The sequence below is a fragment of the Aedes albopictus genome, chromosome 2 (assembly GCF_035046485.1).
Source record: "Aedes albopictus strain Foshan chromosome 2, AalbF5, whole genome shotgun sequence".
NCBI classification, from domain to species: Eukaryota; Metazoa; Arthropoda; class Insecta; order Diptera; family Culicidae; genus Aedes; species Aedes albopictus.
The window spans coordinates 66985336-66999272 of record NC_085137.1 but is presented as its reverse complement, the minus strand read 5'-3'; the positions used below and the strand labels follow the sequence as shown (position 1 = coordinate 66999272).

General features: G+C 36.0%; 1 protein-coding gene across 1 annotated transcript in view; it reads right to left on the bottom strand.

Moving 5' to 3' along the window:
• Positions 1–13937, bottom strand: part of LOC109423877 (electroneutral sodium bicarbonate exchanger 1) — a 215044-nt gene that overhangs the window by 174328 nt on the left and 26779 nt on the right. Inside the window, exon 2 of the mRNA XM_062849775.1 lies at positions 9990–10610. The gene's annotated coding sequence lies outside the window, so the exon portion shown is untranslated. The remainder of the gene's footprint in view (positions 1–9989; positions 10611–13937) is intronic.

Below are 13937 nucleotides of genomic sequence, written 5' to 3'. Positions count from 1 at the left end.
TCAATCAACGATTGATTCACTTGGGAGTTTGGGCATCTACTCACGCTAGAAATACACGAAATTGACGCGCAATTCCTAAAACATAAAAGTTAGTCCCCAAAAGGCAGTACAGTTTCATTCGGATTGAAATTGAATGCTAGTACCACATTCTGTGATACATTGCTTATGCTCCCACATTAATGCTTGCCATTTAATTACCATTTACAGCTTCCAGCACAGCTTAACCATAAATTGGATCCCATTTGCGTAATAGCAGCCACCTAACCTGGGCGGATTAAGAGATATTATTTAATTAAAAATTGATTACCACTGTTCGTCAAACTCTATCTCTAATTACAAACGTGAACAGTTGTTGATAACAACCCAGCATCCATCATTAGATAAGCTCCAGTTTGTCACTGGCACGCCCCCTGTTGCAGCCCACCCGCGGACCCGCGTCCACCGGCAGTGAAGTAATGTGAAAACCAATAAAGAGCATGACTGGCCAAGCGTGTGGTTCAGCGACAATCACCACCAGCCAACGCTGCACTCAGATGAGAACTGTCTGCCCTCTGCGTCCGTCGATCATATGCACTTTTGTGGATCACCCACAGCAGCCGACTGCACCCCTGCATCTCTGGCAGAGAGACTGCGATCGAATTACAAAAAACTGGAAATTTGCAACCCAGCCAGGTTTGTCTGTCAACGAAGAACAGCAGCCAGTGCTGTGCAGTGGCTTTAGGTCAGTTAGGTACTACACGCACTGTGTCTGTACACCGATCGATGATGAAGGCAATTACCTCTAGCTAGACGGACGGATCAGTTGTGTGCCGACGACATTCGCGAAACAGATGGACACATGTGGGATTGACATTGACGTAACCGCTCAAAATGGTAATGAAAAGGCTCGTGGCCTTTATTAACTGGACCAGTGTGGGGCGTTAAAATGGTACATGACATGATTCAAGGTGATGAGAACAGAAAATAAGGTCAACAAGCTGTAATTTTTCATGCAATGCATAAAAGAATCTCAAATTTTCACTGTAAGTTGAACAACTAGTTGTCTATCAGTGGTCAATTTTTTGGGAAAGATCAGGCTATCTCCTGCATGCAGTTAGGATTGAGATTTTTTGATGCACTTTTCGAAAAGTTACTGCTAGTTGATCATTTTTGAAAAGTGAACATTTTGCCTGTCCCGATCATTTTGTCTATCCCCTGAACACGGTCAAAAATTTTGCACTAAAATATGCTTTTCTAGAACAATGCAAATGAGGTTTAATCACTATTCCCGCTAAAGTGGTGGCCTAATTGTTTTACTCTCAAGATTTTACACTTCGTCGACTGTTCGAGCCCGTATGAAGTTGATCATCAATATTAACTTATTTTTTCGATCGACCTAGATAGCTGTGTAGTGTCAGTAGCGATTAGTTCGACTGGTCAAAAATCCTGTGTAACATTTTGATGGCTTAATGGTTTTGTAGAGGTTTTGAGAGCCGTCATAAAACTTAAACTTGTATCTGAGGAAATCCCTCTGGGTTCTGGAAGATTTCCTCCTAAATTCTGAGAGAATCCATCTTAGAAAACTGAAGTAATCTCTCCCGGGAATCAAGGGAAATCCTTAATAGAATTCAGGGAGAATTCTTATTGGAAGAGTTTTTTTTCTCTTTTCTGGGATAAGGTCTCTCAGGATGATGATGTAATAATTTTAAGCATTTTGAAGGAATCTCTCACAGAGGAACCCTCAGAAATAAGGAAGAGGCCCTTTAAAAATCCTGGATGAATTTTACTCAACAGTATTATAAAGGAATACCCACAGACAAACAGACGTAACACTGCGAAATTTTCATCGACCACGCTTTTAACGATCATTTTAAATTTTCATAGTTGTGGCTTTCACAAACAGAGGCGTGCGCATCGTTTTTCTATGCGTTTGACGTTTCACACTAGCGCCTTCTGTTGACGATATTGCACACCACAGTGATTCGTGCAACTTTTCCACCAGATGATGGTAGTGTGAACTGGGTGATGGATTTCCATGAAAATCGTTCAAGGTGTTACGTCTGTTTGTCTGTGGAATACCTATCAGAATTCTCCGCAATCTCCGGATCCTAAGAAAATTCATTTCAGGATTTTGGGGTATTCCATATCAGGGTTCCCTATCAAGGGTGGAATCCCTTTCAGGATTCTAAGAAATTACTGGATGATCTGGATTGATTCTTCTAAGGTTTCTGGAAAACCCTCACTTAGGATCCTACTCAGAATTTTGAGGAAATCTTTCTCAACATTCTCAAGAACTTCTCTCAGACTTCTTGGAGAATCATACTCAGCATTCTCAAAATTGTGGCGAAATTTCTTTTAGAACTCAGGGGAAATATTTCTTAGGATTCTAAGGGAATCCCACACAGGATTCTGCGAAACATCCTTCCCAAGATTCTCTGAAAATTCGGCTTTCTGGTAAAATTTCCGTCAGGATTCTAGGACCATGATTCTGGAAAAATCTTTGGGATTCTGGGGCTATATTTTTCAAGATTCTAGGGAACTTTCTTTCAAAATTATTAATTATTGAAGAATCTCTCACGAGATTGTGGGAAGAATTTTCTAGAGAAATTTTGATTTTGGAGAATCCCTCGCATAGATTTGTTATTTCTCTTAGGGTTCGAAAAAAATCCTTTTCGGCATTTTATGAGAATCTCAGTAGAATTATGATTTCTGTATTCTGGAACAGTTGCTCGCAAAAATCCCTTTCTGGATTCTGGGAGCATCCCTCTTAGTAATCAGAGAAAATCCCTGATAATATTATGGGAGGATTCTCTTGAGGTTCTGGTGTAATTATTTAAAGTATTCTAGAGGAATCACTCTCAGAGTTCTGGGACAACCCCTTTCAGGAGTTCAGGGGAATCCTTTCAAAGATTCTGGGGAAATGTCTTTCAGGAATCTGTGGTAATTTTTCTTTTTTATGTGGGAATATCTCTTAGAATTCCAGGGAAACCTTCTCAGAATGCTGGGGAAGTCCATTCTAGAAGTTTGCGTAATCCCTTCCAGGGACAATCCTAATCAAATTTTCGGAAAATAACTCGCTAATAATAGATATATTTCTCTCAAGAATCTGAAAGAACCCCTATTATGATCTCTCTCAAGATTCCTAGGAATTTTCTCGTAGAATTCTGCGGAATACCTTTCGGTATCAGGTTTTCAGTATTCTGGGTCAATATTTTTAAGTTTCTTGGGGAATTCATCTTAGAATTCCGAAAATCTTTTTTTGTGAGAATCTCTCTCAGTATTCTACATGAATTTATTTGAATAATGTGGAAGAACCGCGCTTGGAATTCCTCTCAAGATTCTGGGAAAATTCATCTTAGGATTCTGGAATAATTATATTCAGGATTCTGGGAGAACCCCAAGGGAGAACTTCTCTTAGGATTCTGAGACAATCTATTACAGGATTCTGTGAGAATTCCTCTCGGGACTCTGAGACTATCCGTCTCATAGATATGGAGTAATCTCTCTTAGGATTCTAGGAAAACCCTCAATGGAATTCATAGAGAATTTCTACCCAGATACTGGAAGAGTCTTGCTTTCTTTTCGAGGTAATGTCGGTCAGGATTATGGTGTGATCATTTTCAACATTCTTAAAATATTTCTCATAATTCTAAAGAACCTTCTTTCAGAATTCTGGAGGAGTCCCATTAAAGATTCTGGGAGAGCTTCTCTCATAGTTTTGTGTTGCTTTACAACAATCGATGTGAAAACAAGCAACTTCCAATTTCTCCAGAAATTCCACTAGGGATACCTCAGCCAGAAGTTTCACAAAGAGTTGTGCTTGAGTTTCTGCAAAAATTTCTCCATGGATTTCTTTAGAAAATCCTTCAGAGATTTAGCCTTTTTTGTTTTCAGAAAACTCTTTCGGAAATTTCTTCAAACATTCTCTCAAACGATCTTCCAAGGATTTATTCAAAAAACTCTCTTTGGAGTTTCCTTCGGAAATTGCTCAATGGATTTTTATAAATCTGAAATTTCTTTCAGAAAATTATCCTGGGATTTCTTTAAAATTCTTCCAGGGACTCTTAAGATCCATTCGGGACTTTTCGGCAGAGATTCCTATAGAAACTGCCCCTTCATAAATTTTTGAGGGATTCTTTCAGAAAATCTCCCATGGCTTTTAGCATACACTCCCGTTCAAAAGTTTGGGGTCACCCCCTCAAAAACATGTCATTTTTTAAGGCCCATATATCCGCCAATTTGCGTCCGATTTCAAAACCCTAGGTTTCATTCAAAAGATAATAAGTCAAAGAAACTTTGAACATGATTTAAAAGAAACTTTTTCAAAAAATTGTGTATGTAAACTTAACCCAAAGTTGCCAAATTTTCTAAAAAATGAATATAAACTTACGGCAGTGTCGCTGGAAGTTGGGTCGACCAAATTTTAAGATGAGAGCGGTAATATGACCTATGTTCTATTAGCTTTCAACTGCTTTTTACAGAACTTAGCTAAAAAATCTAGAAAAAAAGTTATTAAGTAAATTAATCCTTGATGTCATCGACCAAAAGTTTGGGGTCACCCCTCAAAATGCTGTATCGGCCAAAAGTTTGGGGTCACTATCGTAAAACATGGAAAAGTGATTTGTTGATATCTTTGTCATCTTTCATTTAATTTTAATTCTTCTTGGCTTTTTTGAAACAAAATGAATGATACTTACTGCATAGACATTGAACCACACATATTTGTTGAAATTTACATACTAAAACTTAACGTAAAATTGCCTCATTTTTTGAAGCGTAGTAAAATGTGCTAACTTTACATAACATTTTTATATACAAAAATCGTTATATACGTTAAGTTGAAGACATCAAACGTAAATTTAGTTAATTATCTTTGAAATGAGCCAAAAATAATTAAAATTGAACTATAGATGACGAAGATATCACCAAATCACTTTTCCATGTTTTACGAAAGTGACCCCAAACTTTTGGCCGATACATCATATTGAGGGGTGACCCCAAACTTTTGGTCGATGACATCAAGGATTAATTTACTTAATAACTTTTTTTCTAAATAACATACTCCAAGCATTTCATAAGGTAGTCTCAGAAAATCATCCAACGATTCTTTCAGAATTTTTTTCTACAGATTCTTTCAGAGATTCTTATAAGAATTCTTACGGAAAGGCTGGAAGACATTTTTGCAGAAATTCCACCCAGAGATTTTTAAAAATCCCACCGGGTATTCCTCCATGTATTTTTTTTTAAATTTCTCCAGGATTTTCTCCAAGCGTACCTCTAGGAATTCCTTTATGGACTCCTCCAGGAATTTATAAAAAAACATCTTCCAGGGATTTTTTAAAAATTCACTTGTAAGATGTGAATCAAAGATCCATTCGAGAATTTTCTGCAGGGATTTATAAAAACTGTCCAAGAGGTCCCTTCATTAATTTTTCGAGGGATTCTTTCAGAAAATCTCTCACGGCTATTATTATAAATTCGACTAATAAATTCTATAGAAATATCTTCAGATTTTCCTCCAGAGATTTCTTTACAAATTTCACCAAGAACTACTTAAAAAAATCCACAGATTTTTCGATAATTCTTTCATGCTTAATTCCATCCTAGGATTCATTTAAAAAGACTTTCACTTTCTATGGATACCTTTAGAGTTTAGAATGTCCTTCAAAAGTTTATACATAAACTCATTAAAAAGGTCTTGCAAGGGTAGATTTCAAAAAATGGTGCATGGATTTGTTTTGGAATTTTTTCAAGAATTCCTTTTAATTACCAATTCTTGAAATTTGGAATTTGCAAAAATCTTGCATGGATTGTTCCAGAAATTCATGTACAAATTTTTTCAGTTTTTTTTTCATAGAGGTTTCTCCAGAAATTTTTCAAAGCATTTCTCTAGAAAACCTTCCATGAACTTTTCCAAAAAATACTCCATGCATTTATTTTTAAGAAAATTTTTCACGGATACATTTCAGAAGTCCTTTAAAATTTTCTCAGAAGTTTTCAAAAGAATTTTTTTCTTAGAATTGCTTTAAGGAAGTTCACATTCTTTTAGATTCTTTAATAAAGACAAATCAATCAATCAAATCGAATTCTTTTAGATATTCCTTCAAAACATTTCCCTTCCAGAAATTGCTCCAAGGATTTCTTAAGATAGTCTTAGAAAATCCTCCAAGGATTATTTCAGATTTTTTTTTCCTACAGATTCTTTCAGAGATTCTTTTAAGGAAATTCCTCCAGGATTTCCTCGAAGCGTACCTCTAGGAATTTCTGGATAGACTCCTGCAGAATTCAATAAACACTGTTTAAGATTTTAGTTATGGGCGTTTTTTTCCGGAATTTCGATCCAAAAATAACTCAAGAGTTTTTGTAAGGTATTTTGCCAAAGGTTGCCGGATGTTTCTTCAGTTAGTCCTCCTGGAATTTCTGCAGAAAGTCCATCTATGGATTCTTAAAATATTCCTGTTTTTTCATAAATTCTTTCAGAAACTGATTTAGAATTTTCTTCCATTTTTTATGTGAATTTCTTCTGAAATTTCTTCAGCAATACCTTCGGAAATATCGTTAGAGACTTCTGCAATATTTCTAGAATTACTTCAGAAATTTCAGCAGGGATTCATCTATGGGAATGTACCAGTGAAGAGGCGCTGAAATCGAGGAACCTTGACTAATCAGTTTTGATTTTACCATAACAGCACAGTCACTAATCTTCCGAGGCATTACAATGACTTTTTTGTGGATTTTGGAATTCAATCAACTGATTACACGCCAAGGTAATATAAGGCATCTACCAAAATTATCAGGAATTTATTACAATCCTCGGTGGGGAAGACATAACAAATCTTGGAAAAAAGTTTGGCGAATGGGCAGTTTTCATGCATCCGCCAAAAATATTGCTTAGGGATCTGTAAAAACTGTCGCCAGAGAATCACCCCAAATAATGCTTCTTGAGTGAAAAATTCCTTTGATCACTGGAATGTGATCTTTGAAACTGCATACACAAACGATGAAAAAATACTTGGAGTTAGTGGATTGTCATTAAAACTACAAGTGTATGATAATTGGCCAATTTTCACCCCTTCGAGGGGGTGAGAATTGGTCAAGGGAATTGAATTTGTTCCGTATAGACAGCAAAGAAAGTTAATAATGTTCTGGTCAAGGTTGATACTACTTACCAATAATATATTTTATGATAGATATGAGTTTGAGATACTTAAAATTATGAATCCACCTAAAAGTGTGATGTTTCATCGAGGCTTAAAAGTGGCATTTCAAAAAGGTCTTATTTTCAAGCTCTTTTTGATGATTTATCAAAAAATAACCAATCGCTCTAGAAACTTAATTTTCTGACAGGAACTGCTGGCAACTACGAGGATGACACCATATTTTTTTTTGATTCGGCATTAATCATATTGTAGAGCTTGAAGGTCTTAATTCCAGAATAGTTTGAATGACCTAGATCACCAAGTAAATGCTGCTAAGTTATCAAAATTGTACTCTGTGGTTCTAAGAGTAGCGTAGATTATATTCCGCGAGCATTCGCTACAATAAAAATATCCTAAGATTTACAGATATTGCGACCCATACTTCAAAATACATTGGGTCCATTTGTATGCCAGCAGACACCCAAATAACAACAACTAGAGATACTCGTTATATAATAAGGTGCAACAGACACAATCGTGAAAAAAATATGCCATTAGAGTGAAGAAAAACAAGAGTAGAGCCTGTAGGCCTTGAAGTTCCTAACTCCAGAATAGCCTGGAATATCCCATGAGTGTACCAAAAGCATTATAGATGTGCACTGAGGTTTCATCATCAGTATAAACTACATTCCACGAATATTTCTCACAACTAAAGCATGATACAGTATGTAGATATCGTAACCCAAACTTCAAAGTGTGTTGGAGGCCATTTATATTTCACGGAATGTCCAACTACCACAATATCAAGTTGCTCATAGCATAGTGAGGTCTAATGGACATCAACGTGAGTAATTTTCTTGAACAGAGTGAACACAAACGATGGTAGATGTTTTAGATCTTAAGAAAATGAATTCCAGAGTAATTTGGATGAACTAGATTACCCAAGTCATGTACCGTGAATTTTCTAGGGGTGCTTTGAGGCTTTTTGAGTACCGTATACTTTGTTCTGTGATCATTCATCGTGCATAAAATTTGGTTGAGAATGTTAAATTTGTGTCACAAACTTCGGAGTATTTTGGAGGCCTTAGAATAGCTCTGGGATCAAAACTTCAACAGACTATGATGGGTAGTAATACATTGCATGTCTAGGATCAGTAAAAACTATTGATGATTAGCAAAACGATGAAATTTGAGCAAAAACATGCAGAATTTATAAAAAATATAAAAAAGCCACGTATTTTTGGCTCCCCGCAAAAGGAGGGAGGGTGCAAAGGGGGGAGGTACCATGCATTTCTTAGCCCAACTATTCCCCTTGACTATAAAAAAAATCCATTGTAAAATGTTTTAAAACAAAGAAGATATTGCATTTCTACCAAAAGTAGATCGTCCCGGGTGTTTACGGGTTAATGAGACATTTCAGATACTGTTTTGACCCAATCTCGCCCCTCTGACCCATTGTCACCCCCAACGACGGTACATAAAATCGAGGGTCCACTAAATCAACGGATACCTGTACACAATTTTTTTTCATAACTTCAGACTGCGTACACCAAAACAGCTGAATTTTGGACCAGTAATGCTACATTATATGTAGCTTATACCATAAAATTTTCATCAAAATCAATTGAGTATTGGTTGATATATAGACAAAACCATCGACCTACCTTTTTAAAATTTTGTACAAAGGCGCTCCATAGTAAATTTTCGGAAATTTAAGGTCAATAAAGCACAATTTTGATTATAGAACCACCAATACTGCTCCGATTTTTATCAAAATTTTACAGTATAGTACTGTTATGAAAATACGTTCTTAGTAAAATTTTGAGCCATTTTGTATGAATACTTTCAAAGTTGTAGCAGTTTGAATATGAAAAAAACTGACCGGGTGCCACTTAAGCAAATATAACTTTGTAACGGCTGGATCAAATTGAATGAAATTTTTACACAACATTTTGATATGCATACTACACATACAGAAAAATTTTCATTGAAATCGGTTAAGTATCTCTGGCTCTATAAATAAAACAGTAAAAATGTATGAATCCTCTTTGCACAAAATCTTAAAATTGCGGATCTCAGGCTTCAACAATATATCCGCAAATACTAGACCGATTTTGATGAAAATTTTATGGTACAAACTACATATAATGTACCATTACTGATCCAAAAATCAGCTGTTTTGGTGTACGCAATCTAAAGTTATGAAAAAAATTGTGTGACCAAAATTTGACTTGACTCGAAAAAATTTGACAAAATTTGACCACCTAAACAAATATAACTTTGTAACGGCTGAATCAAATTGAATGAAATTTTTACATAACATTTTGATATGTATACTTTACACACAGAAAAATTTTCATTGAAATTGGTTCAGTATTTCTGGCTCTATAAAAAAAAGAGTAAAAATGTGTTCTTATTTTTTAATCCACTTTGTACAAAATTTTAAAATTGCAGTTTTCAGGATTCACAATATCTCCGCAAATACTGAACCGATTTTGATGAAAATTTTATGGTATAAGCTACATATAATGTACCATTACTGGTCCAAAAATCAGCTGTTTTGGTGTACGCAGTCTCAAGTTATGAAACAAATTGTGTGACCAAATTTTGACCGTATCACCCTTTACCTTCTTTTTATCTGAATGGTTGCATGTAAAAAACCTTTTTTTCATCGATATTTCTAAAGTAGAATTCTCTAGTAGTGTGTTTTTCCTCATTATGGACATTTGGGAATCATAGTTTCTATTTGTTTCTTCTCACACGGGTCGATATACAAAACGGATTTTTCATATAGGTAGAAGCATAACTGTTTTCCGCAACTGTTTCATATTGTAATGCTATCGAATCCAACAAAACCTTTAAAACACTCACCTCTTTAACGGACGTAATCAATGGTCTGCAAAACACCGGATCCTCCTCCTCTTGCTTGTTCGTTGATTGGATTGAACCTCTTCCACCCAGAGCTCTGTGTCGCTATGTTTATTATCTTTACACTTTCAAAGATCTTTTCCCGCGAGGAAGCTAACGACAAGCATCTGGTTTTATTGGGTCAGGTTATATCAGGGCACTAACACCGGACCGTTGCTACTGCTGCTGCTTCTGCTGCGTTGATTGCCGATATAAACCGTTCACAGTTCACTCGGAAGCAGGATGGCACAATTTTCTTCCCACCAGATGTATATTACACTTTCACTGATTTTTTTTTGAGCTTCCTAAAAAAAAAAGTTTACTTGTCGATGAATTATTTACGTTTCTTTATTTTTCTGCCAACTACGCGTGCACACTTACGCGTGTTTATATTTACTGCTAGTACGAATGGAAAATAAAACAACTTAATTCTTTTGAAGGACGTCAGCTGAATACTGTGAGGAAAATCACTGACAAAAATTGCCAAACCTAATATTGCGTACAACCCTTCGATTGTTAGTTATATGCTTTATTACACACTTAAGACCAATTCAGAAGTCGCGACATAGACGTAGCCTTGTTGCTCTGAAAAAAAAACGAAACAAATGGTGTGGAAATTTTATCTTCTATGCAATTGACGATTGCGTTTAATCTCGGAGTGAAAGATCTGTTGATGAAAAACAATAATGGCATCAAATGGAAATTCTCACTTTGCTCCTTCATAAGTCGGGTCGGTGTCGGTGCCGGTGAGTGTTGAATGCTGATGGTGATGATGGATATTTGTGGAGATTCAAAGTAGGTGCGCGTCTGATGTATGGGGCATCAGAAACGCAATTCAGGGCAATTTACGCGCGGTTGGAGTGGGTGTTACTTGCTGGTGCGAAGCTATAATTTGACCATGGAATTGACGACAAAGACGGTGCTGATCAGTTGCGCAGCAATACCGGATTAAAATAGACGTGCCGTCTCAAGTTGTGTCTGCTGTATTATCAACTACACTGTTATCTTGCTGAGGATTTCTTAGTAATGGAAATCTTCTTGACTTTCCTGAGTATCGAGTACCTTCGATCCATTTAAGATATATCTCTTATAACCATAAAGCAATGCCAAAATTTTCATAAGAATTAGTGAGGGCATTTACATATGTGTTGCTGAAAAACTTTTCAAAGGAATTGCCGAATTTTTTTTCAAAGGAAACGCCAAAGGTATTCCCAATGGAATTATTATAATTTTTATTAAATTTTATTGAACACACTTTTCCCGAAGGATTGATATTCGTGTTCACCCTCAATGGAATTGAATAACAAACTTCTCAAGGAGATAATGGAAAAATTCCTGTAAAAGTTTCCGAAGGAATTGTAAAGTATTTGCTGAATTAATTTTTAAAGGCATTTATGATGGATTTTCCATAGGAATTGTCAGATAAATTTCCGAAGAAACTGTCTTATAAATAGCAAAGTGATTTGCAAAAGAATGGCTGAAGGAATCACTTGACCAATTTACAAAGAAATTGCCGGGATTTTTTTAAATAGAATTGGCGACTGTTTTTTTATTTTTTTTTAATTATTTTTTTCTAAACGGTACAGTGTTATTATTTTCGGATTTTTTTTTCAAATTTCAGGATTATTTGAGGATATTTAGAATTTGAATATTTTGACTGGAATTTCCAAATAAAGGAAAAAAATAGAGCAAGTCTAATGGAGGTATTAAAAAAACTTGTGATGAGAACTCAGGATGTTGCTAATTGACAACTCGAGAGATGAAATTTTTGAAAAAAAAAATCACGTTATGGTGGGAATCGAACCCACGACTCCATATTTGCTAGACCGGCGCTTCATTAGGGGCTGTCCATAAACTACGTAGACTCTGAGGGGGGAGGGAGGGTTCTAGTCAAAGTTTTCGCTCCATACAAATTTTAATATTTTTGTATGAACAAAAGTCTACGGAGAGGGTGGGGAGGGGGTTTGAGATTGTAAAAAATGAATCTACGTAGTTTATGGACAGCGCCTTAGTTGGATGTTAGTTTCATAGAAAATGTAATGATTCTGCCGAATTGTAAGCCAAACTAACTCCGAAGCCACACTATGAACACACTTTTTTCACAAATTCGTCTCTCTTTCGGCTTAGATGCCAATCCACAACACACATGTACCCACACTACAAGTGAGAGCAAATTGTTTTAATGAAGCAGAGATTTACTAGCCACATACCTAGCCACCACGCAGTCTGTTTGCTGGTCTCTAATTTTGTATGCATCGAGAGCTCGGCACGGCCGCACACGTCAGGGCCAACTGTGCCGATGCGTTTTTCCGTACAAGTTTTTCCAGTATATTTCAGACATACCAGCAAATCTGGTAAATGCCAATTGCCAGAAAAGAGCAACATACATCATTTTATCCCAGCTTGCAAGACGAATGAGAGATGGATTTGTGTCAAAAGGAGTGTTCATGGTGTGGCTTCGGAGTCAGATCCACATTCTATTATATTATTTCTACTTCAAGACCAACAATTGGAAAGGCCACATTAACATTTTGTAAACAAACATGTTTCTGTCGACTTAGGGCCTTCTAAACCTCATCCACACACCTCATCACCACTAACAGAAAGCGCCAACATCAAGCTTTCTGTTAGTTGTGGTGAGATGCACATTGGCGTATCTAGGATTTTTTCCTAGGGGGTGCCTGGGGGTGCCAGTTTCAGTGGCTTCCAGGTTGTTTTGCTTTTTTTTTGTAAAAAGGAATACCCATCCACCCTCAATTTCTTAGTACAATGATATACTGCGTCGCGGGACAAATTAGCCCTAAAATTTAAACGCGCTATAATTTAAAGAACAGTTTTTTTTAATCCGAACCGTTGTACTGACTTAACATTCTCCCCGCCATGGGAGGTTTGAGAACTTCATAACTTGATTACGTAAAACACATGGAATTTATATTTTCAGTTTGAACTTTACAATCATCACAACCCCTTTGTTTTGTGGATTGAATACATTGATTAAGAATACATTTCCAGAGAAATTGTTAGAAGTGTAAATCTCCTAAACTATAAAATATCCACAAATTTGCGTGTAACTTGTATTCATCGTGACATCCTCTTTGTTTATTGCATGATAACAACCCTTATAAAATAGTTTTCAAGAACAATAGGCTCCTAAAGTCCTATCGGGATTCTTGTTTTAAACCACAATATATGGTTCAAGAGTACACTGAAGTTTTTTTTACGCGGTTTTTTTTTACGCGGTTTTTTTTTACGCGGTTTTTTTTACGCGGTCCGTCCTAAAAAAAAACCGCGTTATTTCAAGACCCGTCGTAAAAAAAAACCGCGTTATTTCAAAAACCGTCGTAAAAAAAATCCGCGTTTTTTCAAAAACACGCGTAAAATAGTCAGCACCACATCTAACGTGACTTGACTTTTTTTACGACGTTTTTTGAAATAACGCGGTTTTTTTTTACGACGGGTCTTGAAATAACGCGGTTTTTTTTTAGGACGGGTCTTGAAATAACGCGGTTTTTTTTTACGCGGTTTTTTTTTACGCGGGACCATTACCGTCGTAAAAAAAAACTTCAGTGTACATATTTACTCATTTTTTGACGTTTTTATTAACCGTAGTTAAAAATATATAATTTTTATTTTTTTAGCCTTTTGTCTCGTCCCTAGCTTATAACACATACTTTGAGTGATTTTTTTTCACCGTGTATGTCAGATAGGAACATTTTTGAAATCCCAGTGCGAAAAATGTCGAGCTCAGTCACACAAGGTTGACCTCAAATGTCAAAGTAGAACTATTTACCATTTTACTGATTTCGAATTTTCTCATTATTCCTTTGTTTTTCAAGTTCGAGTAAAGTACAATTCCGATTAGAATACCATGCTTGATCGTATTATTCAATATAAGCGAGATTTCGTCTTTAA